The sequence below is a fragment of the Eubalaena glacialis genome, chromosome 10, assembly GCF_028564815.1.
Source record: "Eubalaena glacialis isolate mEubGla1 chromosome 10, mEubGla1.1.hap2.+ XY, whole genome shotgun sequence".
Lineage (NCBI taxonomy): Eukaryota > Metazoa > Chordata > Mammalia > Artiodactyla > Balaenidae > Eubalaena > Eubalaena glacialis.
Window position 1 is genome coordinate 120,303,191 of NC_083725.1, and position 26,296 is coordinate 120,329,486.

General features: G+C 46.7%; 1 protein-coding gene across 7 annotated transcripts in view; it reads left to right on the top strand.

Moving 5' to 3' along the window:
• The first annotated feature begins 6,657 nt into the window (after nucleotides 1-6,657).
• The window catches only part of NAP1L4 (nucleosome assembly protein 1 like 4), a 71,116-nt gene continuing 51,477 nt past the window's right edge, over nucleotides 6,658-26,296 (top strand). For 3 of the 7 annotated variants that reach the window (XM_061202260.1, XM_061202261.1, XM_061202256.1), the window contains exon 1: nucleotides 6,658-6,744. The gene's annotated coding sequence lies outside the window, so the exon portion shown is untranslated. Of the gene's footprint in view, nucleotides 6,768-7,492; nucleotides 7,515-14,469; nucleotides 14,547-26,296 lie in introns of those variants that run through there. The other 4 variants (XM_061202258.1, XM_061202263.1, XM_061202257.1 and 1 more) reach the window with 4 other exon arrangements.

Consider the following 26,296-nt stretch of genomic DNA (forward strand, 5'->3'; position numbering starts at 1 on the left):
GGCAGGAAGCCCAGGCAGCCAGTGGGTCTGCTGCTGGAGGGTGGGCGACTCGCCCCGGGTCCCTGGGGATGCTGCCAGGGCCTGGGAGGGTGAGGGCAGATCCCTGAGTGGGAGGTGGGCAGTGGGAGGCCACCCCCCAAGCCCCTCAGCCTTCACATCGTGTAGAGGCTCCAGAAACTCAAGGACACCTGCAGCAGCTGCCCTGTTGTACTGGACTGAATAATGCAACCCCGCAAATCCATGCCCACCCAGAAGTCCACAGTGTGAGCTAATTTGGAAATAGGAGGCTCTTTGCAAACGTAATTACTTAAGATGAGGTCCCACTGGAGTAGGGTGGGCCCTAACGCCGATATGACTGGTATCTTTGAAAGAAGAGGAGACAGCCACGGGGACAGGCCACGTGAGGACAGAGGCAGAGGCTGGAGGGACGCGGCCACAAGCCCAGGGACACCTGGAGCCCCCAGAATCTGGAAGAGGCAGGAGAGATCCTCCTCTATAGCCTCCGGGGGTGGGAGCGGGGCCTACCTACAACTCGATTTCAGACATGACTGTCCAGAACTGGGAGAGAACACATTTCTGTTGCTTAAGCTGTGCTGTTTAGGGTACTTCGTTGTGACGGCCCCAGGAAACCAACAGGACCTCCATCCTTGAACCTTCATCCTCTTGAACAGACAAACACGTTTAATATGACTTCATGCTTCATTTAAATAAATCCACTTGTGATTATAATGGGGGGGGTGGCAGGAAAATATAGTCAGACTGCAGGCAGGCGAGTACTGTTGCCTGATTTCACAACAGATACGAATAGAACGTGGTGCAGGTTCCCAGGAGCCGCTCCGCACGAGGCCAGCTGCAGGGGACTCCTGTTCCCATTTCTGTTGGGGAATCCGAGACTCAGGGCCTGAGAACTGAGAAGACGTCAGACCCAGGGAGGGGGCTTGCGATGGCAATGCTGGCGTCACTCTGAGCCTGGCACCCGCCCATCATGCCCACGGGCAGATGAAGACGTGGCGTGCAGCCTGGCCCAGGCATCACCCTGGGGGCACCTGCCCGGGCTCACCTCCTGATGGGTCTCCCAGGTGCTATCATTAGGGCCGTGAGCCACCCTGAGCTATTTGCAGGTCCTGGAATGCACTATGCTCCCCTCCTGGCCTCTCCTGCTGGTTCTCAGGTGTCAGCTGGGGCACCACTTCCTCCCGGAAGCCTCCCTGATACACTCCTTCTAGTGGTGGGGACAGGGCAGGAGGTGGGGATCAACATGCTCCCCGTCAAGTGCCCGTGGTCAGGAAAGCTGGCAGTGGTGCCCTGATGGTAATAAGCAGGGGGGTGGCAGCGGCGGGGTGTTCAAGGAAGGCCCCTCAGAGGAGGTGACTGGACCCAAATGATGGCAGGAGCCCACAAAGGGACATGTGGACGGAGAGGATTTTGAGATCATTCACAACCTCCCAAAAGGGGCCTTTCTCCAGACCCATAAGAGCCCCAAAGGGGGCAGGCCAGGGGGCATGGACGACCACAGGTGTGGACAGGTGGACTCCACCATCCCAGGTCCGGCCTGCTTTCTCCAGGTGGCGTCTGGGCCACAAGCAGACCCAGGAGTCAGCCCTTCTGGCCCCTCAAAGGGCGGCCCCGAGTGGCCCCATACTCAGTGTGCAGGCCCCATGGTGGCTGCACCCTGAGCACCAGGGCCTGTGGCTGCCGGGGACCAGGTATCACCTGGGGCAGGATGCAGGCTGAGCCCTTGGAGGAGACGTGAGCCTTGGGGAGCAGGAACTGAAGGGCAGATTACCCACTCCCCGCCCTGCCTCTGTGTCCTCAGGTGCTGAGTCCCCTGCCCGCGCCAGGCGGCTGGGGTCATCAGAACAGACACCTGCACCAAGGCGACTGCTCACCAGCGCTGTTCCGAGTCTCCCCCAGCCCCATGAAGCAGGTGCTGTTAAGTGTCCCCATTATACAGATGGGGGAACTGAGGCACAGGCTCTCAGCCAGGCCCGCCGGCTGGAATCGGGTAGAGCAAGGATTTGGCCCCAGGAACACCTGCCCCCCTCCCCCTGCTCTCTGCGGCACGGCCTACTGGCCAGGACCACTGCCGGGGCACTGCCTTAGCATGCTGTGGACTGAATGGCAGCCTCCAAATTACAGGTTCAACTCCAATTCCCGGAACCTGGGCATGTGACATTCAGATACCGGGGTTTTGCAAATGTAATCGAGTTAAGATGAGGCCATTAGGGTGGGCCCTAGGACAGTGATTGGAGTGTCCTTTTAAGAAGAGGGCACAGGAGGGCTTCGCTGGCGGTCCAGTGCTTTAGACTCCATGCTTCCACTGCAGGGGGCATGGGTTCGATCTCTGGTTGGGGAATGAGGTAAGAAGAGGTGGTAGTGGCTCTGAGAATAAGAATATGCAACTATGTGATTTTTCATTGAGCAAAATGTTTTTACATACATTCCCTGCATTGAACTGTATTCCCTAGCATCACAGAATGTTAGCACTAAAAGGTACCCAAAAGATCACTTATCTCCTTTAGCAGACGAGGAAATTGTCCAAGAAGGTAAATGTCTTTCTCAAGATCATAAATCCAGGACAGGATGACTCTGTAGATGGTTAATGATTTACGAGGGACAGTGCTCCCAGTGTCAGCAGGGAGGGTGAAAGTTACCCTTGACAAGACTTTAAATCACTCCTAACGTACAATATAGCCACAAAGCATCCGCAAGTGAGCCCACCAGAACATTTTCCTCTAATAAGGAAACACATCGCTTTTTTTCCCATTGAATCCCAGATGAAGCAGTTGGCTTGGTTTTAAGGGGCCAAGTTGCATGGGGGAAAAAAAAAAAAAAAGACATTATAAGAAATACCTGGGGAGTAAAATCAACTTAGGAAGTCGCCCTGTTACGTTCTTTGGGTGAAAAAAAGTGACTTGAATAGCCCATCTTTCTTTTATACTTCTACTTGTCCCCTAATTGTGTGCTTTTTTTTTTTTTTTGAATTTGCTTTCCTGAGTGTATGGATGGGAATTTATATGCTACATTTTTAAAGAATGAAACCTTACTGAGTAAGTGACTTAGAAGGTTTAAATGTTTGGGTTTCAGATGGCTGCGATTTCCACTTTAATGTCACACACAGGTTGCATGGTCCTTGTTGTGCTTGATGACTTTTGTTACCGTCCCTGCTATAGTTTATTGTGCTGATCATGTTATCAGTAAGTCTTAACCTTAACCAGAAGCAGCCACCAGCAAAACCAGTATCAACATAAACTCCACACCCTAGCCTCTATGTCTTGGGACTTCTGCAAGAGTAATCACAAAGAAGGAACTATTTCTCAAACCTAAAATTTTGATAACCATTTACACTTAACTGTATACCAAGAGTATTGTATTTGTTCCAAGGTAGCTCAAAACTCTTTGAAAGTGCCCTATAGGAAGTGGGGAAAACGAGTAATCCCATTTTAACAAGAATGTATACAGATGTGAAATAGGAAAATAAGGGATCTGCAAAATTGTTATGGTCCTAGCCTCATGTAGTTTATATTTATTTAATTTTTTTGGCCGTGCTGTGAGGCATGTGGGATCTTAGTTCCCCAACCAGGGATCGAACCCGTGCCCCCTGCAGAGGAAGTGCAGAGTCTTAACCACTGGACCGCCAGGGAAGTCCCTCATGTAGTTTAAAATTAAAGTCTATGCATACAGAAAATATTTGCAAGGTAATTATTAGAATAACGGCAAAAAAAGTCAGCACAGGGAATCCTTTAGATTCAGAGTCATGACTTACTTTTCAAATGGAATAGACTCAGCTAGTGGCAGTTTTGCTTCTAGAGTAACGTGGCCTTGAGAAAGCCACTTCACCTGCTTCTATGGATTCATCTGTTACCTCCTATAGACTCTATGCCATATTCATACATCTCATCTTCCCTTCATTATTTCAGTGGTGACAGTGGCAATTTAGGTTTACATCTTAGAACCTAAAACTCCTTGGACTAAAAAGTCCTAAGTAAAAACAGTTGTTAAAAAAAAAGTTTCATGTAAAATTACCCAGGGTCTCAAAAGTCAATGAAAAGTTACCCAGGGACCCTAATGCAGAAGTAATATTTGAATCTTCAGACACAAATGCAGTAAAGTGTGTCAGTAACTAATAAGTTGCCTCCTTTGTAATTCTTTCCATTTTTTGATTTCATATGTCAAAACAAACTCCTTCGCTTAGCTTGTAAGCATAGTAATTAGTGTTTCAGATATTCATTTTTGGAGCACAGAACTAATTAACAACTAACCCTGTTATAACGGGCTAAAATGAGAGTAATGTTTTCCTAATACATAATTGTATTTCTGAACTTGAGTAGGGATATTTTGAGCTGTTTGGTCACATGTTAAATATTTTGCGCTTTTTAAAAGATTCCTGATAATACTTCTCGATTCTTTCCCATGAGCCCCGAATGTAATTCTGATTTTATAATATTTTTCAAAATGATCTACAGGGACTTCCCTGGTGGTGCAGTGGTTGAGAATCCGCCTGACAATACAGGGGACACGGGTTCGATCCCTGGGCCGGGAAGATCCCACACGTTGCGGAGCAACTAAGCCCGCGTGCCTAGAGCCCATGCTCCGCAACAAGAGAAGCCACCGCAATGAGAAGCCCACGCACCGCAAAGAAGAGTAGCCCCCGCTCACCGCAACTAGAGAAAGCCCACGCACAGCAATGAAGACCCAACGCAGCCAATAATTTAAAAAAAATATATAAAATGATCTTCGTCTCCCTTTATTGGAAAATGTCACTTCATCAATCCTTTAGCAATTAAACTCCTGCTGTGGCTTGACCGGCGCAGGGCGGGGGGCGGGGGGAAGGACCCACAGAGACACAGAGAAGAAGGCCATGTGATGCAGCCACAAGCCCAAGACGGCCCAGAGCTCCCAGAAGCTGGAAGAGGCAGGAAGGACCCTCCCCTGGAGACTTTGAAGGGAGCCCAGCCCTGTAACGCCTATGATTTCTGCCTTCCAGCCTCTAGAAAGGTGAGAGAACACAATGCTGTTGTACTTTCTAAGCCCCACGGCTTGTGTCCCTTTGTTGTGGCAACCACAGGAAATTAAAACAGCATTCTCAGTCCTGTTGCAGACAGAAAGGCTGTGGACAATGTCGCCCACCTTCCCACCAACTCTCTAAAGTGACCCGGGGAAAGGCCGCTCCACTACACCCATTCCACCAAGGGCCAGGCCCAGTGGCCAGCTCACAGGCTGCTCCCCCAACTGGCGCTGGTGCGGTGCACCACCTGCTCCAACCCCGAACATCCGGGCAGGGCCAGATACAGTGGCCTCGTGGATATGAGCCTTTATGAAACAGGAGGAGGACAGACCTCCAAACTTGAAAACGCTGGTGCTCTTTTCTTTCGTAGTTTATGCCTCCTCCCCCAGCTCTGCCCCGTCCTCAGCAAAAGCAAAACAAGGTCACTACAGAAAAGTCAGAAAATCCAAGTAAGGCAAGCAGGGATCTCACACACGCCCTCTCAGTACAGATGCGGGGCAGAGGCTGGTCCCCGGTCCCCGACATGTGGGTCACACCGGGGCACCCGATGGCCACCCTGCGGCTGGTTAACTGACGTTACGTCCTTAACAGCCCCTCCAACAGGAGCCTCTGGATGCTTTCAAACTCCTCCCCCCGCCCCCTTCAAACTTGCTGAAAAGTTAGAACGGATTTCAGAAGCGACCCCGCTCAAAGAAAGGAAAGTTTCTGAAGGAACGGACAAAAATAATCAAAGACCCCCTCAACGGAAGATAGCGCCCAGAAACACAGACTCTCAGAAGCCCGGGCCTGGCGGATGTGGGTTTCCACCGAACTGTCGTCTTACTCAAGCGGTTTTCAGATTAACGCTTTTCCAGGAACTGTAACGTGGGGAGGCCGGGGTCAGTACCCCGGCCCCAGCGGCCCGGCGCTTCCTTCTGGCCGGTGGGTCTGCTAGGCCCGAGCCGGGCTGAGACGCTGTGGACGCGGGCCTGGGCGCTGCCCCGGGAGAGCCCGTGAGTGCGCGGGATAGGGTGGGGGAGGAAGAGGGGACCCCACGCGCCAAGCCCAGCAGGCAGCACGAGCCCGGGGATTTGAGGGGGGGAAGCCCGGGCTATGGGGTCGCGGAGGTCGGCGGGGTCAGCGCGCGCGTCCCTGGGGCTGGAACTCAATTGGGGGGAGGTAGGCAGGGGTCGCGGGAGGTGGGTGGGCCCCGAGACAGCGCCCAGTCCCACGGGGGGCTGGGGAAGGAGGGCTGCACAGGCCGGGGGGTGGACTGCGCCCGAGCTGGGGTGAGCGGTCGGGGTGAGCGGTCGGGGTGGGCGGTTGGGATGGGGAATGGGCTGCGCAGACCGGGATGAGTGTGGGGCCGGAAAAGGGATGCACCCGAAGAGAACACAGGAATAGGCTGCAGCAGGCGCCCCCCATGTGACCTCCGCGCGCCCCCCGCCCCTTAAAGGGGCGGAAGGAACGCGGGCGCGCGCCACGCTGACGTCACACATCCCTATTTGCATCCGGCCCGCGGGTCTCGGCCCCGCTCAGCGCGGCGCTTCCTGGGCGGCCTCCGATTGGCCGTCACCGGCGGCGCCGAAGCGAAGTTGACTTGCGCCGCGCCCTCCCAATCGTAGCCCGCTTTGCTCGCGGAAGGCGGGGCCAGGGGACTCAGCCAATGGGAGGCGGCGTTGTTGGCGGCCACGGCGGCGCAGTCCCGGAGCGAGCGAAACCCAGGCGGCTGCCGCCACTGCCGCAGGAGGAGTGAGGTGCGGACGCGAGGCTCGGCCGGGTAACGGCGGTAGTGGCGGCCGGCGGGGCGGGGGCCGGGGCCGGGGCCGGGGCGGTGGGAGCCGCGGAGGAGGCCCGGGGCTGCCATCTCGGGAGGCCGCAGCGGCAGGGGCGGGGCCGGGCCCGGAGCGCCCGGAGCGGCGGCGGGGAGCAGGCGGGCGGGAGCGGGCGACGCGGGTGGGACCGGGGCCCGCGGGGAGCCGGGCGGGGCCCGGGCGGCGGCGGCAGGTGTCGCGCCCCGCCCCTCCCGCGGCGGCCTGAAGGTCAGGAGAGCTTTGTTCCCGCGCGGCTCCCGCCCGCCGGCTCCGCGGCGTCCCCGGGAAGGTTAAGGCCACGGGTCGGGCCGCGAGGACCCGGGCGAACGCGGAGCCGCCCAGGGGCTTTTTGTTTTCGGAACCGGAGCCTTCCCAGGGCTGAGTGACCGTTAGTCGCGGCTGCAGCGGGCTCCAGTCCCGCGTCCGGCGGTTGGTTGAGGCTGCCGCGTGTGCCGGGGCGACACCAGGACCTTGCGCGGTCCTGGGTGTTGTCGGGGACGGGCGGCGACGTGCGCCCGCAGCCGGTAACGGACGCGCCGGGAGCCGGACGGGCCCGGAGTGCCCGGCAGGGTGGCCGCCGAGTCTGCGCTACTTTACTGCTTAACGTCATCCTGCGGCCGGGGAAGTGGGGCCGTCCGAAAAGTCTGTGAGCGTCACGGATGGGACGTTGCCCTGCGCGTCTTAGTCCGGAGGTGGTAACAGTAGTCACATCGGTGTGTTCCTACCTGACTGCTGGGCCACTCCCCCCCTCCCGCCCGCCCCCCGATCCTGTGTTTTCCGAATGCTTTCTGTTAGTGATCAGACTTCCCACCGTCCGCAGTTACCCCCGGTCTATCTGAGCCGAGTCCTGCAAGAAGCCTTTGGGCCCCGAAGAAGGCTGTGTCGGGTTCCTGGCGGGGATGCTCCTGCACTCACCTGCCAGCAGGGCTTTGGTTCACATGCCACCTCTGTTTTACTGGCATGTCGCTGTAAAGTATAAAAATAGGCTTGTGAAAATTCTCAGAGTGAGTTGTTGAACTTAAAAGTTGTCTTTTCAAAAGTTACTGCCTTCTTGTAGAAGTAACTGTATCTCTAAGTGATTAATAGCTGTTTTGCACACCAGGGACTCCGATAATCTCTGCCTGTGTTGACTCATTTCATAATAGTCTAATAACTTATGCGATAAGCACTGTTGTTTTCTCGTTTAACCACTCAGGAAACTTGAGGCCCTGGAAGGTTTAAGTAAAGTGGTGTGTGCAAGGTGACATAACTTGGATTAAAATGCAGGCAGTTTTAATTTTGCCCAGCTTTACTGTTTCTGTAGAAGGGATGGAAAGTTTTAATAAGAAATTGTTTTTATTATTGCACTGAGCCTCACTGAAGTCTAGTTTTTGAGCATCATTGATGCTGGTTGATCATTTCCAGCTCAGAATTCTGTGATTCCACAGAATGCTAAATGCTTCCCATAGTAGAATCTGGAAGTGATTTCAGACGGTGATTAACAATAGCTAGAGGGATAAATGATACGCAAATGTAAAATGACCTTCCGAGAAAGAAAGGTGGTGATAGAGTAGGGATATGTTTAAAAGGTTAAACGAGTGACTAAAGTAGAGGGAGATGGCTTAAAAATTAGCGTTATCTATTAGTGGTTAACTTGTTAAGGTAAGAGTTGACAGGAAAAAGAAACCCCAGAAAATGAATTTTCTCAATTTATTAGCTGCTTTTTTGTTTTGTTTTGTGACAAGGAAATTTTTTTCTTTCATCTTTTGAAGGTAAAGTATTCTATTCTGAGATTTGGAAGGATTGAAGATAAGACTTTTGGTCAATAAAAATACCATTACAAAACTTAATTTCTTATAGAATTATAGTGACAAAGGGGATTAGTTTTATAGATAAAATAGGTATAGGAATTGTGACCTTTTCAAGTTTACTTAGGAACACTTTCACCAGAAGTTTGAGGCCTCTTCTTGTGGTATGATGAGAGTAATTATTCTCAAAATAATTATAATTATATAAATAATTTCAACACTGTAGTGCTGTCTTAAATACCTATTATTACACATACATTTACAGTCTTTTTTTTTTTTCCTGGTTGACCCATGTTACTAATTCAGCATGTCTGCGGTTTTTTGTGCCTCGGTATTATGAAATAACACCTAAATGCTTTTGTGACTTTTGCATTATTTTCGAAAATACTGTATAGAATAGAGATTGGAGAAATTGAATTCTTGCAATAGCTGATTTTATCACTTGGTTTGATAGTCTCAATAAACTGAATTCTGGAACGGATACGTATGTTTTAGGGTTGTTGTCCTCTAAGTGTACAGACATTGTAGTTTTGTGAATTGACCATTTAGATTATCAGACCCTTCTATGATATTCTGAGTTGAGAGATTTTAATCTGTATGAGATAGTTCATAATTTTTTAGAAATTGAGTGCTTAGAGTTGGGATGTGTTCATCAGTACATGACAGTCTGAATTCATACTTGAATCTTTAGTTAAAATATTTCCGTTAACCTGTCAGGATTTTGACCAGCCTCTTGATATTGAGAGCATATTAATTCCCTGTGTCTGCAGTTCTCTGACCAGCTAGGGTTCAGATTGAAATCTTTTCCTTTTTTCTTTCAGTAGTTGATAGTCTTGTAGCATCAGGAGGAGGTGACCTCACATGTAAATGCGTACGTGGGATAATGAGAGTCCCAATTACTTATTTTCAGAGTTGCTTTTCTTTTTTTGCTCATTGTCCACAGTTTTAAAATGGTTTAAAACTCTTCTGATAAGCTCATGTTGTACTTCCAAAAGTTTTACTGGAGAACCCAGGGGGGTTTTTTGGTTTGTTTTTTTTTTTGATAAATAGTATCTGTGGGCCGAGGGTGGTTTAAATTCCCAAAGCCCTAAGGGCCATCAACCAGTATGAAACAGGGAAGAACCATTACTGCTCAGAACTCGTGCTCCCAGTGATGGCATTTTGAATAATCAAGGCAGCATTGCGGAGCGTGTCGGGAGATTGGTCTTGGACTGTTGTCTAAGGAGTGCTTTTTTGTTTTTTAGAGGGAAAGGTGTTCAGGCATCCAAAGTAAAAGGCTCATATTACTTAGTTTGACTATTCTACCACCGGGATGATTTCAGAAGTAGAAAGTAGCTGGTGCGGAATTATTGCAGGAAATTGCTCTCCTCCAGCCTTAGCTTAATTTGCACAGTTTCTCCTAGTTCAGTGAATAAATACTTGCCTTCCTAAACTGCAATTGTGAGATTTTTCCTTGAGCACAACGCTTATTAATGGGTAGTGAAGAATTTTGTGTTTGACTGTTACGGAATTTTCAAAACAGACGTAGGTTTGTTTTCGTTTGACAGCCATTGGTTTTCTACCCTGCCCTCTTCAGAGAAAGCAGGGCTGCTTTACAGTGTTTGCCATTGAATTTTAAATTTCATGAGTATTTAGTAACAGGAGAGGCAGTGTATTTCTGTAGTAAGAAAACTACAAAAGATCACTTAATGAACTTTACCTTTTGATCTTGGCCACTCACTGTGTAGCCTTAAATTTCCTCTTAAAAGTATACTGTCAGCTGTTATTAAAGGTGCTTCCATTCTGGGTCTGTGGGACTATTTTTTTTTTTTTAGTGTATGTACTGTGCATTTTATTTTTATCCCAAAAAGCCTGTTCAAAAACAAGATAAGATGATTTCTGTGTAATAGTTGTGTGGTGTGGTAGAAAGATCGACTATACAATTTAAATACGTGCAAAGGGTATAAGTATTGTAATTTAAAACGTTACTTGTTTACCCAGTTATCCAAAGTAGCTTTCAGTGCTTGGCATCTGTTCATCCACGAATGCCTTCTCTCTGCTAGGCACAGTTCTAGGCACTGGGGTATTTTATTGCACTGAACAAAACAGACAAAAGACCTTGCCCTCAAGTATTTCCACAGTGGGAGACAGAAAAACAAGTTAGACAGTGGTAGGTGCTTTTGAAAACAAGAGTAGAGAGAAGGAATAAGGATTTGGGTTTTAAATAGGGTGGAGAGGGTAAAGCCTTACTGACAAGGTGACAAGACCTTGGATTAAGAAAAACCTTCAAATATTTGACTTATTCAGTCATATAGTAACGAATTGCGGACAAGAGAGCGGAGGAGGAAATTGGAGCTATAGCGATGAAGCACCAGTGTGCCTTGAGTAAAAATATACTGTTTTGGTTAAAGAAGGGAAACTTTTTTACTTTCTTCCTGAAAACTGAGGGCTTGGTCTCTAGCAAGCTTCTGAAAAAACAGTCCACCGTTGTCTCACGGCCATTAGATCTTCTAAGCAGATGTGACTTCCTGTGTCTTCAGAACCTGCTTAGGAGCGGCTAAGGTGTGCGTAGGGTCCCTGACACCACCATGCTGTATACAGGTGACACACGAGCAGATCATCACTCAGCAGTGGTGACCGAATGGGTGAAGCAGATTGCTTGGCCACTGTCTCTTGCCTAGTCCTGTGCTGGGCCCAGGGACTGCTGCATTGAGCAAGTAGATAGACCTCTGCCTTCATGGAGCTTCCTCCTCAGTGGGAGGCCAGAGATGGATCATTCATCCATTCTTTTTTCAAAAACATGACAGTAAAAAGTTTCAAACATATGTAGAAGTAATGATTCCCCCATATGTACCTAACATTTAGCAGCAATAATTAACTATTTGCCAATCTTAGTTCATCTGTAAACATGTAATATATGTGATATTTAAAATAGATTTTTCGATCATGGCAAAAGAAAAAGTGCATATATATTAGATTATCAATCATTACACATGATTGGAATCAGTTAGAACATAATTCTAAGACCACTTGTTTGAGTTTAGAATCTGGATGCGGGGGCTTCCCTGGTGGCGCAGTGGTTGAGAATCTGCCTGCCAATGCAGGGGACACGGGTTCGAGCCCTGGTCTGGGAAGATCCCACATGCCGCAGAGCAGCTGGGCCCGTGAGCCACAACTACTGAGCCTGCGCGTCTGGAGCCTGTGCTCCGCAACAAGAGAGGCCGCGATAGTGAGAGGCCCGCGCACCGCGATGAAGAGTGGCCCCCACTTGCCGCAACTAGAGAAAGCCCTCGCACAGAAACGAAGACCCAACACAGCCATAAATAAATAAATAAATAAATAAATAAAAATTAAAAAAAAAAAAAAAAAGAATCTGGATGCTTTTTTTTTTTTTTAACTGCTGAGAGATTACAAGTATATTGAAGGGTTTGTTGATTTACAAGGACATTTTCCATTATTTCAGCTATTTACATGTTATCTGGTTGTTTATTTCAGATATGTTTTTCACTTACCTGCTGGCATATTGAATCCAACGCAATTAACTCCCAATACTAAGGAATGCGGTGACAGACTGGATAAAGAATCTTCTGATTAGGGCTTTGTATAGTAGCCAGGTTTTGTGGGTAGAGACATTGGGATGTCCTGTGGGGATATCCTGATTCCTTCTTAGAGCAGATGAATGGCTTGTTTGTCCCTTCTGATGTGTCCTAAGCCAAAGTATGGGCTGGTACTCCTGGAGGATTGGGACCTGTGCCCTGGGACTGATCAGACTCCGCGGTGGGATCGCCAGCCCTCCGACTTTCATGTGAACCAAGTGATTATGCTGTGGGGTTCATTTAACTGCCACCCTAATTTAATAAGAATTATAGCCTATATTGAAATTCTAAAATCTTAAATGTAACCAACGTGTTTCTGTTAAGTTAATTTTAATCATTCAGTTATCTCATGGGAAGATATTGAGGACCTCTGACTTAAGACAGGTAATAAATGTATTAAAATTTTTGGTTATGTGAAGGGCGACCATGTTCCCCAATTTACACCTTCTTTGTCTCTTGAGAGTGACCCAATTTGAAATTATAGGATTACTCTCTAACTGTAGGCTAAATGTTTTCAGTTAAAAATTAAGAATTTAAAGTTATATTGGATAACTTGCTACAAAAATAAATTTTTTTTCCCTTAGGAAAATTTTTTTTGTTTGGGGTAAAAATAAATTAATCCATAAATCGGATTGTGAGGCAGCTTATATAAATAAAAGCAAAACTTTCATTTGTGTAATCATGGAAATTTGCATGTCAATCCAGATTTAGAATTATAGGCTCAAAGTTTTTGACCCTGGAAGGGAAACTGAACAGCTGTATTCTTTAGAAATTTTAGAATGTTCTTTTGCCTGGTATTCCTTTCATATTTCAACTTGATTGCCTTTTAGAAGTAAGAGACCCTTTTGATGAGGCTTGGGACTGTGGTTTCATAAAGTTAATATTAAACTCAGTATGCCAACATTTAAAACAAATGGATGGTTATATTTCTCAAATCTGCAAATTTGGTAATTCCTTATAATTTTCTATTTTAAGAAAGTTTTGTTAGATAGTGATTGTTAAACAAAAGCAAATAAATTGTGGTGTGAAACTTGAGTAACTGAACTCCAGTTTGTTTGTGATATGTCACCACTCTACATTATTTTCTCTTAGATAAGGGTAGCAATGTTTAAACTAACTCGATTTGTTGGTTTCGTATCAAGCAATAGATAGGATGATTTGTAAGCATATTGTGGTTATAAAAGTGGAGAGAGACCTGGAGTAGATCGTGTACTGGACACTTGCTGTGTTTAATTCCATCTTCACAGCAGCCTGTCAGGTAGGTCCTTTCTAGTTTGTGGGTGTTGAAACCGAGGTTACACAGCTAGGAAATGATAGAGATGGGATTCAAACCCGAATCAAAACCATATTGTTGATAGTGTGTGTGCTTTGTTTTAAACGTTGAGTTCTGGGTTTGTGTTGTTGTTTTGATCTCAAAGTATTTTCTTTTCTATTGTTTAAACTCGTTATTTTTGTTTTTCTTTCCTTGATTTAGCTCCTTTTGGGGGCCGGGGAGAATGTTTTGTTGGGTTTAACTTAATTGCTTTGTCATCATGTCACCGAAAATAGGATCATTGTATTGATGGGATCTTTTAAATTGGAGTGGTGTCATTCTGTGGGAAAGTGAACTTCTTTGGCCTCTATTCTGCAATAGAGTGTTTATTTGTTCACCAGGTATTTATTATGTCAGATGCTGTTTTGGTCCCTGAGACTACTACATAGTGAACAGGATAGAAGGAGTGCTTTCACACTCTACTTCTAGACAGTGGGTTTCTTGGGAATGCTGCTGAACTGCAGGATCCTGACCCTGACTGAGCTGTTGATTGTCATCTATTCCAGCAACAGCAACAGTAATTTTGAATTGAGCAGGTGGAATTGGCGGCAGGAAGTGAAGTGGTTGGTGGTGGTAGGGAAAGGTCAAGAGGGTCTGGATCTGAAATGTGAAAGGATTTTAATTTAAAATGGAACCAAAGGATATGAACGGGTAGCTCTCATGCATGCACCCTCAGGAAAATGAAAGTTGAAGACTGTGAGACTGATTTCCCAAAATTGCCTGCTTTACAGAAGATTGAGACTTATCCTCTAACCAGTGAGTGTCTGCCAAGAATCTCTCTCCATCTTCAAGTCAGTGAACTTGCTGCGTGGCTCCTAACTGGATTTTCCCCTTTTGCACTCTTTGCCTGTAAAAGCAACCTGCCCTAAACCTTCAGGCTCACCTGTCGCTCACTGCAGTTTAACGTGTCCCAAATTGCAGTTCTTTTGCTATTCCCAAATAAACTCGATTTCTGGTAACTTGAGCTTGCCTCGGTTTACCTCCTTTCTTTTAGGTTGCCATTACATGGTGTCAGAAGTGGGATCCAAAGGCGATACCACCAAGGAGCGGCAACCCCCAGAGTTGAGCAAGGTACCCACACTTGAGCTCTTCACTTTCGCAAGTTGCCGTAGCTTGGTTAGGCAAGTCTCCTCTTGGATCTCAAGCTCCCTCGTTTTGGTTGAGCTCTCTGGCTTTATTTGGGATCTGGATAGGGACAGATTGTCCTTCTGGCGAGTACTCTTTTGTTCTGAATCCAACAATGGGATACCAATCATCTAAATGTTCTAAAGGTGGCTCCCTTTGGGAACTCTGATGTGTTTTTGTTTGTCTGTTTTAAATATTTATTTATTTATTTATTTGGTTGCACTGGGTCTTAGTTGTGGCAGGCGGGCTCCTTAGTTGTGGCATGCGAACTCTTAGTAGTGGCATGCATGTGGGATCTAGTTCCCTGACCAGGGATCGAACCTGGGCCCCCTGCATTGGGAGTGCGGAGTTTTAAACACTGCGCCACCAGGGGAGTCCCTCTGAGGTGTTTTTTATTTAATTAATTAATTAATTTTGGGCTGCATTGGGTCTTCGTTGCTGTGCGTGGGCTTTCTCTAGTTGCGGTGAGCGGGGGCTACTCTTGTTACAGAGCACGGGCTCTAGGGTGCGCGGGCTTCAGTAGTTGTGGCACGTGGGCTCAGTAGTTGAGGCTTGCGGGCTCTAGAGTGCAGGCTCAGTAGTTGTGGCACACGGGCTTAGTTGCTCCATGGCATGTGGGATCTTCCCAGACCAGGGATCGATCCCGTGCCCCCTGCGTTGGCAGGTGAACTCTTAACCACTGCGCCACCAGGGAAGTCCCATCTGATGTGTTTTATTGTGATCTTTCCTCACAGACATTTTTGACTAAATGGACCAGTCTTACTAAGGATAACTTAGAACTCCAGCGGCCATTACAAGGAACCTTTTGATGTCCCCAAACTTGTTTTTCTCCGAACCAAGTTAGAAGACCATGGTTACCAGATTAAACCATCCACATAGGGTAGTTATTTTAATTGTTATCTGGAGGCTTCTAAATGGGTTCAGGATTATAAAATTGCCTCCTTACCAAATACCATTTCCAAATTGAAGCAAATAAGCAGCTGAAGGTGGATTTTTTAAATGTCATTGGCTTCTTTCTTGGTGTGAGCTGAGGTCCCTCCTACCCTTACTGCTCCATCTCCTTTGTATCTCTCTCTTTGCTGCCTCCTTATCCCTCCCCTCTCTCTGAACTTCCTTTCTTTCCTGTCACTGAAGCCTCACCTGCCAAGCCCATTAAAACTTCCCTTTCGAAATTAGACCTTCTGAGGATCCTGCTAAACCATAGCAAACTTCCTGTACCCCATGGGCAAAGGTCAAGCTTAGGGCTAGGGACTTCCCTGGTGGTCCAGTGGTTAAGACTTCACCTTCATGCAGAGGGGGCACGAGTTCTACCCCTGGTCCGGGAGCTAAGATCCTACATGCCTCGTGGCCAAAAAACCAAAAAGCATAAGATAGGAGCAGTGTTGTAGCAAATTCAGTGAAGACTTTAAAAATGGTCCACATCAAGGATATCTTTAAAAAAAAAAAAAAAAAGGCTTAGGGCTATAAGGACTTTCCCAGGGTAACTTGGATCCTCATAGATTTGGTGAGGAATTCAGTATTGTAACCCTGATTTACCAGCTTGGTCCCTCCAATCTCTATCAAACAGTCCACATGCTTGTCTAAAATAAGTCAAGCCCAGCACTGGACTAAAACAACCAGTTGAGAAAACCCTGAACCATCTCTTAGGCTTTCCCCTCGACCCCCCAATTTAAATTTTGATTTATTTATTTATTTTTAATTAATTAATTTTTGGGTGTGTTGGGTTTTCGTTGCTGTGAGCGGGGGCTACTCTCTGTTGCGGTGTGCGCGCTTTTCATTGTGGTGGCTTCTCTTGTTACAGAGTGCGGGCTTCAGTAGTTGCAGCATACAGGCTCAGTAGTTGTGGATTGCAGGCTCAGTAGTTGTGGCGCACGGGCTTAGTTGCTCCGTGGCATGTGGGATCTTCCCAGACCAGGGATCGAACCCGAGTCCCCTGCATTGGCAGGCAGATTCTTTCTTTTTTAAATTTATTTTTGGCTGTGTTGGGTCTCCCTTGCGGTGGCTTCTCTTGTTGCAGAGCACGCCTCTAGGTGCGCAGCCTTCAGTAGTTGTGGCATGCGGGCTTCAGTAGTCGTGGCTCGCAGGCTGTGGTGCACGGGCTTAGTTGCTCCACGGCACGTGGGATCTTCCCGGACCAGGGCTCGAACCTGTGTCCCCTGCATTGGCAGGCGGATTCCCAACCACCGCGCCACCAGGGAAGTCCAATCTCTTAGGCTTAAACAAAACCAACCACCAGCCCTTTTATGTGATCAGGCTGGCAGTACAGCCAAAAGCCTGCGTGAAGCCATCCCTAGAGCCTTCCCCAAGTCCATGGCCTGGAATAAGGTTCAGGCATGCCCCCAAAAGCCTGCTGTGTGTGTCCATAGCTGTTAGAGCAGGCTCCAGATTGTTCTCAAGGAAAATTTCAGCCTTCCCACAGATGCTCAATCCACCCAGGTGGCTTTTAATTCCACATTTGTAAATGATCTAACCAAGGACTTACCTTGTTAGTCTAAAGAACCTGTATAGAATGGGAGACAGTGTCTACCCTGATCTTGTCACTTCAGCCACTCAATTGGCTTGTACCCCAGAAGATGACACCAAAAGAAAGACAACTCCCGCAGATGGAGACTCAAAGCAAATCTGGCCGTTGGAAGAAGGCTTGCTATAAATTGAAATCCAAACACTTGCAACCCTCCAAGAACCAACAGACAAACCCACCCCAAGGATGTGACTCAGAGGACACACTGGGACTGTTCCTTGTCCGTCCATTAAATAGCTTGGGGAAGACTCTTTTCCAGATCAGAGACAAGTTCCTTACAGTATTAATTGGCATAGGGCTGCTCTGTCAGCAGCCAGCCTAATAACTACAGCGAAACAGTTCCTTTCTCACAGTATTGCATACGTTCCAATAGTGGGGACCTCACACTGCAACGTGTCCCTGTTTCCCAGCCCATACCTTTTTGTCTGGGGCCTTTGCAAAACAAACACCCATTTCTCCTCAGCAGTTTGGCTCCCATACATGTATTAGGATGAGATTTCCTGGAGAAATCGCATGCCACCACTTTTTCCCTCAAAAGGGAGAAGTATTCCTTCAGTTCAAATCAACACTTAGGAAGATTAAACCCCTTTTTGCCTTTATTACATTGCAAAGCTAAGAAGGCCAAGCTTTGGACTTACCCCACTATTAACCAGGTACCCCTCCCCCCCCACTCTTTGGGCAGAATCCTCAACAGACATAGGCAGAATTCATAGTGCCTCTCCTATTAAGACGTACAATGCCCTATAAATAAAGAAGTCTTCCAGGCCACAAGTTCTATCATAGAAGACTGTAAGGCCCAAAGACTCTTTGTCCCTTGCACTAGTTCTTGTAATAGCCCTGTCTTACCTGTAAAAAACCCAACAGCCAAGGAGGGAGATTTGTGCAGGACCTTTGGCAATAAACAACATTGTAATTCCTTGCCACCCTGTCACCTGTAATCCCCACGTGCTGTCGGTGTTCATCTCTACTGGAAGCAACTTTTTCACTGTGGTTGACTTAGGCAGTATGTTTTTTTAGTATTTCCTGTTGATAAATAGTCAGTATCTTTTTGTCTTTACCTGGGAAGGACAACAATATACCTGGACAGTCATGCGTCAGGGCTTTACTGAGGTTCCTCTTCTGACAGATTTTAAAGGCTGACTTAAATGACGTAGAATTCTCTGGAGGCACCACCTTACTGTAATATGTAGATGATTTGCTTCTTTGCTCGCCCTCCCAAAATTTCCACAAAGACATTGTTCACCTGTTAAAAATCTTAGCCATTAAGGGATATAAGGTCTTGAAGGAAAGATTGCAATTTGTCCAAACTCATGTTTGATATCTAGGAAATTTAATCTCAGAACAGAGACTACACCTAGATCCCGATAGGCTTCAAGGCATTTTAAACTCTCCAAACCCCCAAACCAAATGTCAGTTACGGGGTTTTCTTGGGCTACCTGGTTATTGTTGCAACTGGATTCCAAACTTCTCTTTAATGATTCTGCCACCGATATGCCCCCTTTTGTTGTTGGCTGTGCCACACGGCACGTGGGATCTTAGTTCCCCGACCAGGGATTGAACCCGGGCCCCCTGCAGTGGGAGCCTGGAGTCTTAACCACTGGACCACCAGGGAAGTTGCCCTATATGCCTTTCTAAAGAACAGCAAACCTGATTTCATTGTTTGGGATATCCAAGATCGTTTAGCCTTTGAAGGAAAGTTTAATAAATCCACCGACCCTTGAATACCCAAATTATCAGCTACCCTTTTCCTTATTTTATATGAGAAGGAAGGGAATGCCCTCGGGATATTTACCCCAAAACATGGGGCTATCACTGACCCCTGAGTTACTACAGCCAACAGTTAGATCCCTGGCCTGAGCATATGGCATGGCTTAGAGCTATGCCTGCTGCTGCCCTCTTAGTAAAGGCTACCATCTTTGCACCTCACACCGTTGAGGCTCTCTTGAGTTCACACCACACTCAACTCCTTTCAGCAAGCCATTTTACCCCCTTTGAAATCTTCTTACTCGCTGTTCCCGCATCACTCCCATTCAGTGTAACAGTCTCAACCCTGCAACCTGTCTTCCCTCCTCCACTGTTAAAATTCCCCGTGACTCTGACTTTGATGGTGTCATGATGACACCTCACGACTACTTACAAGAAACCTCCTTGATGAATCCTGATCTTATGTGGTTTACTAATGGCTCTCACCTGAAAAATGAAAATGGTAAATTTTATTTATTTATTTATTTGTTTATTTATTTATTTGGCTGTGTTGGGTCTTCGTTTCTGTGCGAGGGCTTTCTCCAGCTGTGGCAAGCGGGGGCCACTCTTCATCGCGGTGCGCGGGCCTCTCACTGTCGCGGCCTCTCCCGTTGCGGAGCACAGGCTCCAGACGCGCAGGCTCAGTAGTTGTGGCTCACGGGCTTAGTTGCTCTGTGGCATGTGGGATCTTCCCAGACCAGGGCTCGAACCTGTGTCCCCTGCATTGGCAGGCAGATTCTTAACCACTGCGCCACCAGGGAAGCGCGAAAATGGTAAATTTTGTGCTGGGTATGTGAGATTATTGAGGCTGCAGCCCTAACTTTGGCTGCTTCAGCTCAACAAGCTGAATAAACAGGCATACCTTATTTTGTTGTGCTTCGCAGATATTGTGTTTTTTGTAAATTGAAGGTTTGTGACAACCCTGTGTCAGCGTCGGTCAGCGCCATTTTTCCAACAGCATTTGCTCACTTCATGTGTCTGTGACGTTTTGGTAATTCTCACAGTATTATTGTATTTGTTATAGTGATCTGTGATTAGTGATCTTTGATGTTACTACAACTTGCTGAAGACTCAGATGATGGTTACCATTTTTTAGCAATAAAGTATTTTTAAATTAAGGTATGTACATTGTATTTTAAGATATAATGCTATCGCACACTCAACAAACTACCGTATAATGTAAACATTTATATGCACTGGGAAACCAGAAAGTTCATGTGACTTGCTTTACTGCAATACTCGCTTTACTGCAGTAGTCTGGAACCAAACCTGTAGTACCTTGGAGGTCTGCTTGTATACCCTCACTCAAACATGCATTTTAGTCAAAGGCAAGACAGCACACCTCTTTACTGATAGTATGCCTTTGTAGAGTGGTGCAGTACTTTGGAATGTTATGGAAACAACAGGGTTTCCTTACTCCCAGTGGAGATAAAATTAAGAATGGCCCTTATGCCCAAAGTCTGTTGGACACCATACTGCTGCCGGCAGCTCTAGCTATCATTAAAGGGCCTGGGCATTGCAAGTCTGATTCACTGGAAGCCAGAGGAAACCACCTCACTGATACCTCTGCAAAAAAACACTTCCTTTATGATACCCATAGACCAAACCTTCGTCATGGTCCAAAAGGCTCTTCCCCCTGCAGAGACCTAAGGGAAGTAGCCAGGGGAGGATAACAGCTGGCCTCTGAAAGAGAAAAGCACAACTGGAAATCTGAAAGGCTGGCTGTTGGACCCATGAAGAAAAGGGGCTCTGGTTTGAACCTAGTAATAAGCTGGTTCTGCCAGAAAATCTAAAACTTCCCTTATTGACCACTGTACATGAATTAAACCATTGATCCACTGAGAAAATGGTGACCTTTATAAATCAATGTTAGTAGAGAAACATCAGCAAGACCACAAAAAGCGCTTGTCTTGCTTGTTGTACTTGTCAGAAGCTGATCCCAAGGAAGCCTGTTTGCACTGCCTCAGGACATTTTAACTCACCAGACTGCTAACGCTCTGGCAGGTGGATTTCATACAGTTGCCCCCACTCATGGGTATAAATATGCTCTAGTGACGGTTTTCATGTCGGACTCAAGCGTTTCCATGTAGAGTGGTGACTCCCTCTTCCATAGCTAAAGTCCTTGTAGAAAAGATCATTCCCACTTGAGGACCTCTCCTGCCCCTGGAACTCCAGGGGACCTACTTCACTGGACGGTTTCCATCAGGCTTGTCATCATCAGTCTTCAGGACTGGTTCATGCAAATGTAATTGTAAAGAGCTGCTTGGCTAAGTTAGTTGAAACCCTCCAAATACACTGGCCAAAAGTAGTGCTCTGGTTCTTCTGAATCTTAGATCTACATTTGGGATTCATAAATGCTCACCCTTTGAAATAGTCACGGATGGCCAAAGCATTTAGCCTCTGCTTTCTTTGACCCAACTAATAAAAGGGCACATACTTCACATTTGCAGGGGTCTAAAATCCATGGAGAATAATCGTGCTGTAGTAGAGCAGTCTTTCTACAGTGTGCTCCCCGGAGATGAAGATGTCAGTTTACAGCCTGGAGACTTCAACTACTGGAAGAGACCTATGCATAAAGACTCCCTCCTCCCCCATTGGAAGGACCTCTACGAGGTGTTACTGACTAATCCCTGTGCCACGAAGCTCCCAGAGTTAGACTCCTGGATTCATGTGTCCCATCTTAAAAAGGACCCCAAACCTGAGTGGACCTGCAGCCCAACTCAAGACTGAAAGCTAAGAATTTCTAAGGACTGAAGCAGACAGCTTTCCAGAGATCAGAGATATCCGGCCCAGGCCCGTGAAACCTCCTGTTTCAGCCCATTCTGTATCACTCGGCCAAGTCATGCTGCTAAAGTTGTAATTGTCCTTTCTTTGGCCTCCTTGCTGCCCTCTAGTTTGGCTGTAATGCACCCCTTTGCTCCCACCTTACAAGAACTCTCATTCCACCAACCTTACTGATTGCTGGTGATGATGAACCTGAACTGGAGGCCTGGCCATTATCCTTAGAAGGGTGGTGAAACCTGTCTGGCAGAGATACAGGGTTTTCCTTTGGCATCTTTGCGGCTATACATAAATTGGCATCTGACATTACAGCATTCCATTGGGTGCCCCACCCCTAAAGGAATCCCCCTCACAAGTCTGGACTCTTACCCAAAAGCTTTCCAGTGTTCCAGAAGCATTAATGGGACTGGTGAATCTCTAGGCTACCTCCAGCACTTGTGTAACACTTGTATGTGACTCAGATGGTCATGGGTTCATTCCCCACTGGAATCTAGGAGACTGACGTCTCCTCCAGCATGTATCTCTTTGGTGGGGTAATGAAAATTTTAATGATACAGGGAATGGAAAGCTGATGTGCTTCCTTCAGTGGTGCCTCATGGGGAACTGATCAGAAATCTGTTGAGTGGTAGGAACTAATTCACCCTAGCTTGTCCCTGGAAAATCCCCAGCCTCCATCACAACCTCACCCACAGTAATCAAACTCACCTGTTACTCCAAATATATTGAAATTTAAGATATTCCTCTAACCTCACTGTACTAAACAGAACCACTTATCATGCGTTGTGTATAAATGACTGATTTTGATCATGAGATTTCTTTTATTCCAGGAAAAGAATATACCCTGTCTTTAGAAAACACTGGTTATTTCTTCCTGTGTGGAAGAAATGCATACTCCACACTTGCCCTAAATGGGAAGTACGCTTGGAGCCATTGTCCTCACTCCTGATGCTGAAGTTGGGAAAACCCTGCCTTCCATCGCCCTTGGGCCCAATCTGGGTTCTTTCTCCTACCATCTTGAGAGAGCACATCGTAGCTGGGATGGATACAATTTTGGGTGGATGCCTACAGATACGCTCATAGTAGATAGAAAGGGATTTGCCCTTTGGACTTTTTCCCTTGGGTTGGAGTAGCAGAACTTGAAAAGGCAGTTAAGAATCTCTTCAAATTCATGGCTACTACCTTTAAATGCTTGTGTCAGAACTTTTGAATATCAACAAACCCAAATAGACAGCCTAGCAGAAGTAGTCTTACAAAACTGCAGAGCCCTAAACCTCCACACTGCATAGCATGGGGAAACCTGTGCCCTGCTTGAGGAAGAATGCTGGGGTTTTTTTGGGTTTTTTTGGTTTTTAAAATTTTATTTATTTATTTATTTTTGGCTGTGTTGGGTCTTCATTGCTGCACGCAGTATTTCTCTAGTTGCGGCGAGCAGGGGCTACTCTTCGTTGCGGTGCACGGGCTTCTCATAGTAGTGGCTTCTCTTGTTGCGGAGCACGGGCTCTAGGTGCGTGGGCTTCGGTAGTTGTGGCACACGGGCTCAGTAGTTGTGGCTTGCGGGCTCTAGAGCGCAGCCTTAGTAGTTGTGGCTCTAGAGCGCAGGCTCAGAAGTCTTGGGACTTCCCTGGTTCTTAACCAGGGAAGTCCCAAGAATGCTGTTTTTATGTTAACAAATCGGGAAAAGTAACACAAGAACTGGAAGCAGTGAACGAGGGCTTCCCTGGTGGCTCAGTGGTTAAGAATCTGCCTGCCAATGCAGGGGACACGGTTTCGAGCCCTGGTCCGGGAAGATCCCACATGCCACGGAGCAACTAAGCCCACGTGCCACGGCTACTGAAGCCCACGCGCCTGGAGCCCGTGCTCTGCAGCAAAGAGTAGATCCTGCTCGTCACAGCTAGAGAAAGCCCGCGTGCAGCAACGAAGACCCAACGCAGCCAAAAATAAATTAATTTTAAAAAATAATAAAAATAATGAAAGATAATATCAAACTATTAACTGAAATAGGCCATACCCCTGGGACCTGGACCATTTTTGACCTATTAAATATAGGCAGCTGGGGAAACAGGTTGAGAAGTTTATTCTAGTCAGTAGCTATAATTGGACTTCTGGCCATGGGTATAATCCACATGGTTAAATTTCTGCTGTTTTGTATCAGCAGGCAAATAGATGTATGTACAAAAAAATAAAGTTCTTTTTCCTGTATGTAACTACAAAATAAAGGCTTATCCTGAAGCTCAGCTGACCATGGAAACTGAACTGACCACGTCAGAGGAACATAACTGAGGTTCCGCATTTCTCAATTGTTTTGTTCAAATGAGGCCAAGTATCTGCTTGCTGTTTTCCTCTTCCGTGGGATGAGACCTCTGAGGATGGTCCTCCTCAGCTCCGAGGGACCCATAGTCCACGTGCAGCTAATGGTGCCTCTGACTAAGTGAGATACCCACACAGTAAGACTGACGAGCAGTGCTTTTTGTGAAAGAGTTTAATCAAAAGGGGGGAATGTGAAAGGATTTTAATCTGAAATGGAACAGAAGGATGTGAAATGGAGAATCTCTTGCGCATGCACCCTCAGAAAACACGTACCCTCAGAAAACAAAGATGGTGGGACTGATTTCCCATAAATGCTTGATTTACGAGAGATCGAAATTTATCCTTCAACCAGTGAGCATCTGCCAGGAATCTCTCCGCATCTTGGAACCACTTGCTGCATGGTCCCTAATTGGATTTTCTCCTTTTGCACTCTTTGCCCAAAGAAGCAACCCACCCCAAGCCTTCAGTGAACTCACCTGTAGCTTGCTTCAGTATGTGTGTCCCGAATTGCAGCTTCTCTTCTGTTCCCAAGTAAACTCTTTTTCTGGTAACTGGAGTTTGCCTTAGTTTACCTCCTTTCTTTTAGGTTGAAAGAAACCCCAGTCCACACCTTACTAGCCAGGTAACCTTGGGTTAGTCACCTCACCCTTCCCATCATCAGTGTCCTCTTCTGTGCACTGAGCAGGAGGGATGCACCCTCCGTGCTAAAGTTGCTGTGGGTATAAAATGTGGGTAATTGCCTGTCACATGGGGACCGTGCTGGTACAGGAGGTGTTGGAATTAGGTGTGTGGCTTGATTGGGTGGGGAGAACGGGACTCTGTCCGTTAAGCTGGCAGTGACAGCTGCTGCAGGAGAGAGCAGTGGGTGTGTGTGGTCTACACAGAAGGTGCTGGTGGACATGATTATTAGACAATATGGAGACTTTAATTATGTGGCCAAATTGTAGTTGCTTTCAGTGTGTAACCAGTTTGGCAGTAGGTGTCGGTATCCATTCCTATTCTTTGACCCAGAAATCCTACAATCACAATCCTACTATTGCCATATAAAGAATTACTTGGGATTGGAAGCCATGTAAACTAAGATGTGTTCATGTAGGTGTTATCAGAAGTATATCATGGGGGGGAACTTCAGTATTTAACAACTGGTAAAAGGTAAGTGTATTAGCTCTTAAAATGTTGTCATCAGATGTTATTTTGAAGACCTGCCTGTCTCATGTTTTGCATTTGTCATATATGAAAAAGCAGAATATAAGCTTGGGAATCGGACTTCCCTGGTGGTGCAGTGGTTAAGAATCCGCCTGCCAATGCAAGGGACATGGGTTCAAGCCCTGGTCCAGGAAGATCCCACATGCCGCGGAGCAACTAAGCCTGTGCTCCACAACTACTGAGCCTGCACTCTAGAGCCCGCGAGCCACAACTACTGAGCCCGCGTGCCACAAGTACTGAAGCCTGCGTGCCTAGAGCCTGTGCTCTGCAAGATGAGAAGCAACCGCAATGAGAAGGCCGCGCACCGCAACCAAGAGTGGTCCTTGCTCACTGCAGCTAGAGAAAACCCACGCGCAGCAACGAAGAACCAACGTGGCCAAAAATAAATGAATAAATAAATTTATTTATTAAAAAAAAGCTTGGGAATAGCCCGGGTGCGGCTGTATGCGTGCAGCAGCTTGCGGAGGAGCTAAGCTGGGAGGTGTAGGAATTCGGGTTTCTGTGTGGAGTGACTTTGGGCTCAGCAGAAGGTGATGGGGACCGTTGGAGGGTTTTTCCTCTCCTGATTTTCATTTGTTTCCTTAAATCATTTAGCTTTTGAAAAAGATAATGTAACCTTTATGTAGTATTTCGAATTTTTAAAGTAATTACAATGTTTTATTTTGAAACAGAATTACCTAAGAAAGATGCACTTAAAACAATTGTAGTTCATAAATTCCAATTGGAGCTATATTTCCTAACTGTGAAGGGTTATTGTTCTTTTCTTTGACCCTGAAGCACTGATTAAGGGGCTTGGGCTTTGCTCAGATACCTGAGAATGAGTCACCGACCAGTTGTCAGCCTGAAACCACCCTTCAGAGGGGGATCGGACGTGGATTTACCACATCTAGGACTAAGGAAACGTGATCACCAAACCTGACTGTTTTTAGCTCTGCATTTAGATAGGGCTTTGAAATTGTACTAATATCAAGTTCTGTTTAAGTCATAAATGTCTTAGAACCCACCTTTAATATTTATAGGTAGAAAGTCACCTAATCTGGAGATAATCTTTTTTTATATGTCCCTTGTAAAAGTGGGATCATAATTGAGTGTATTACATGATGTTTTTACACAAGTACTGCATCTTCAGTGTAGAAGT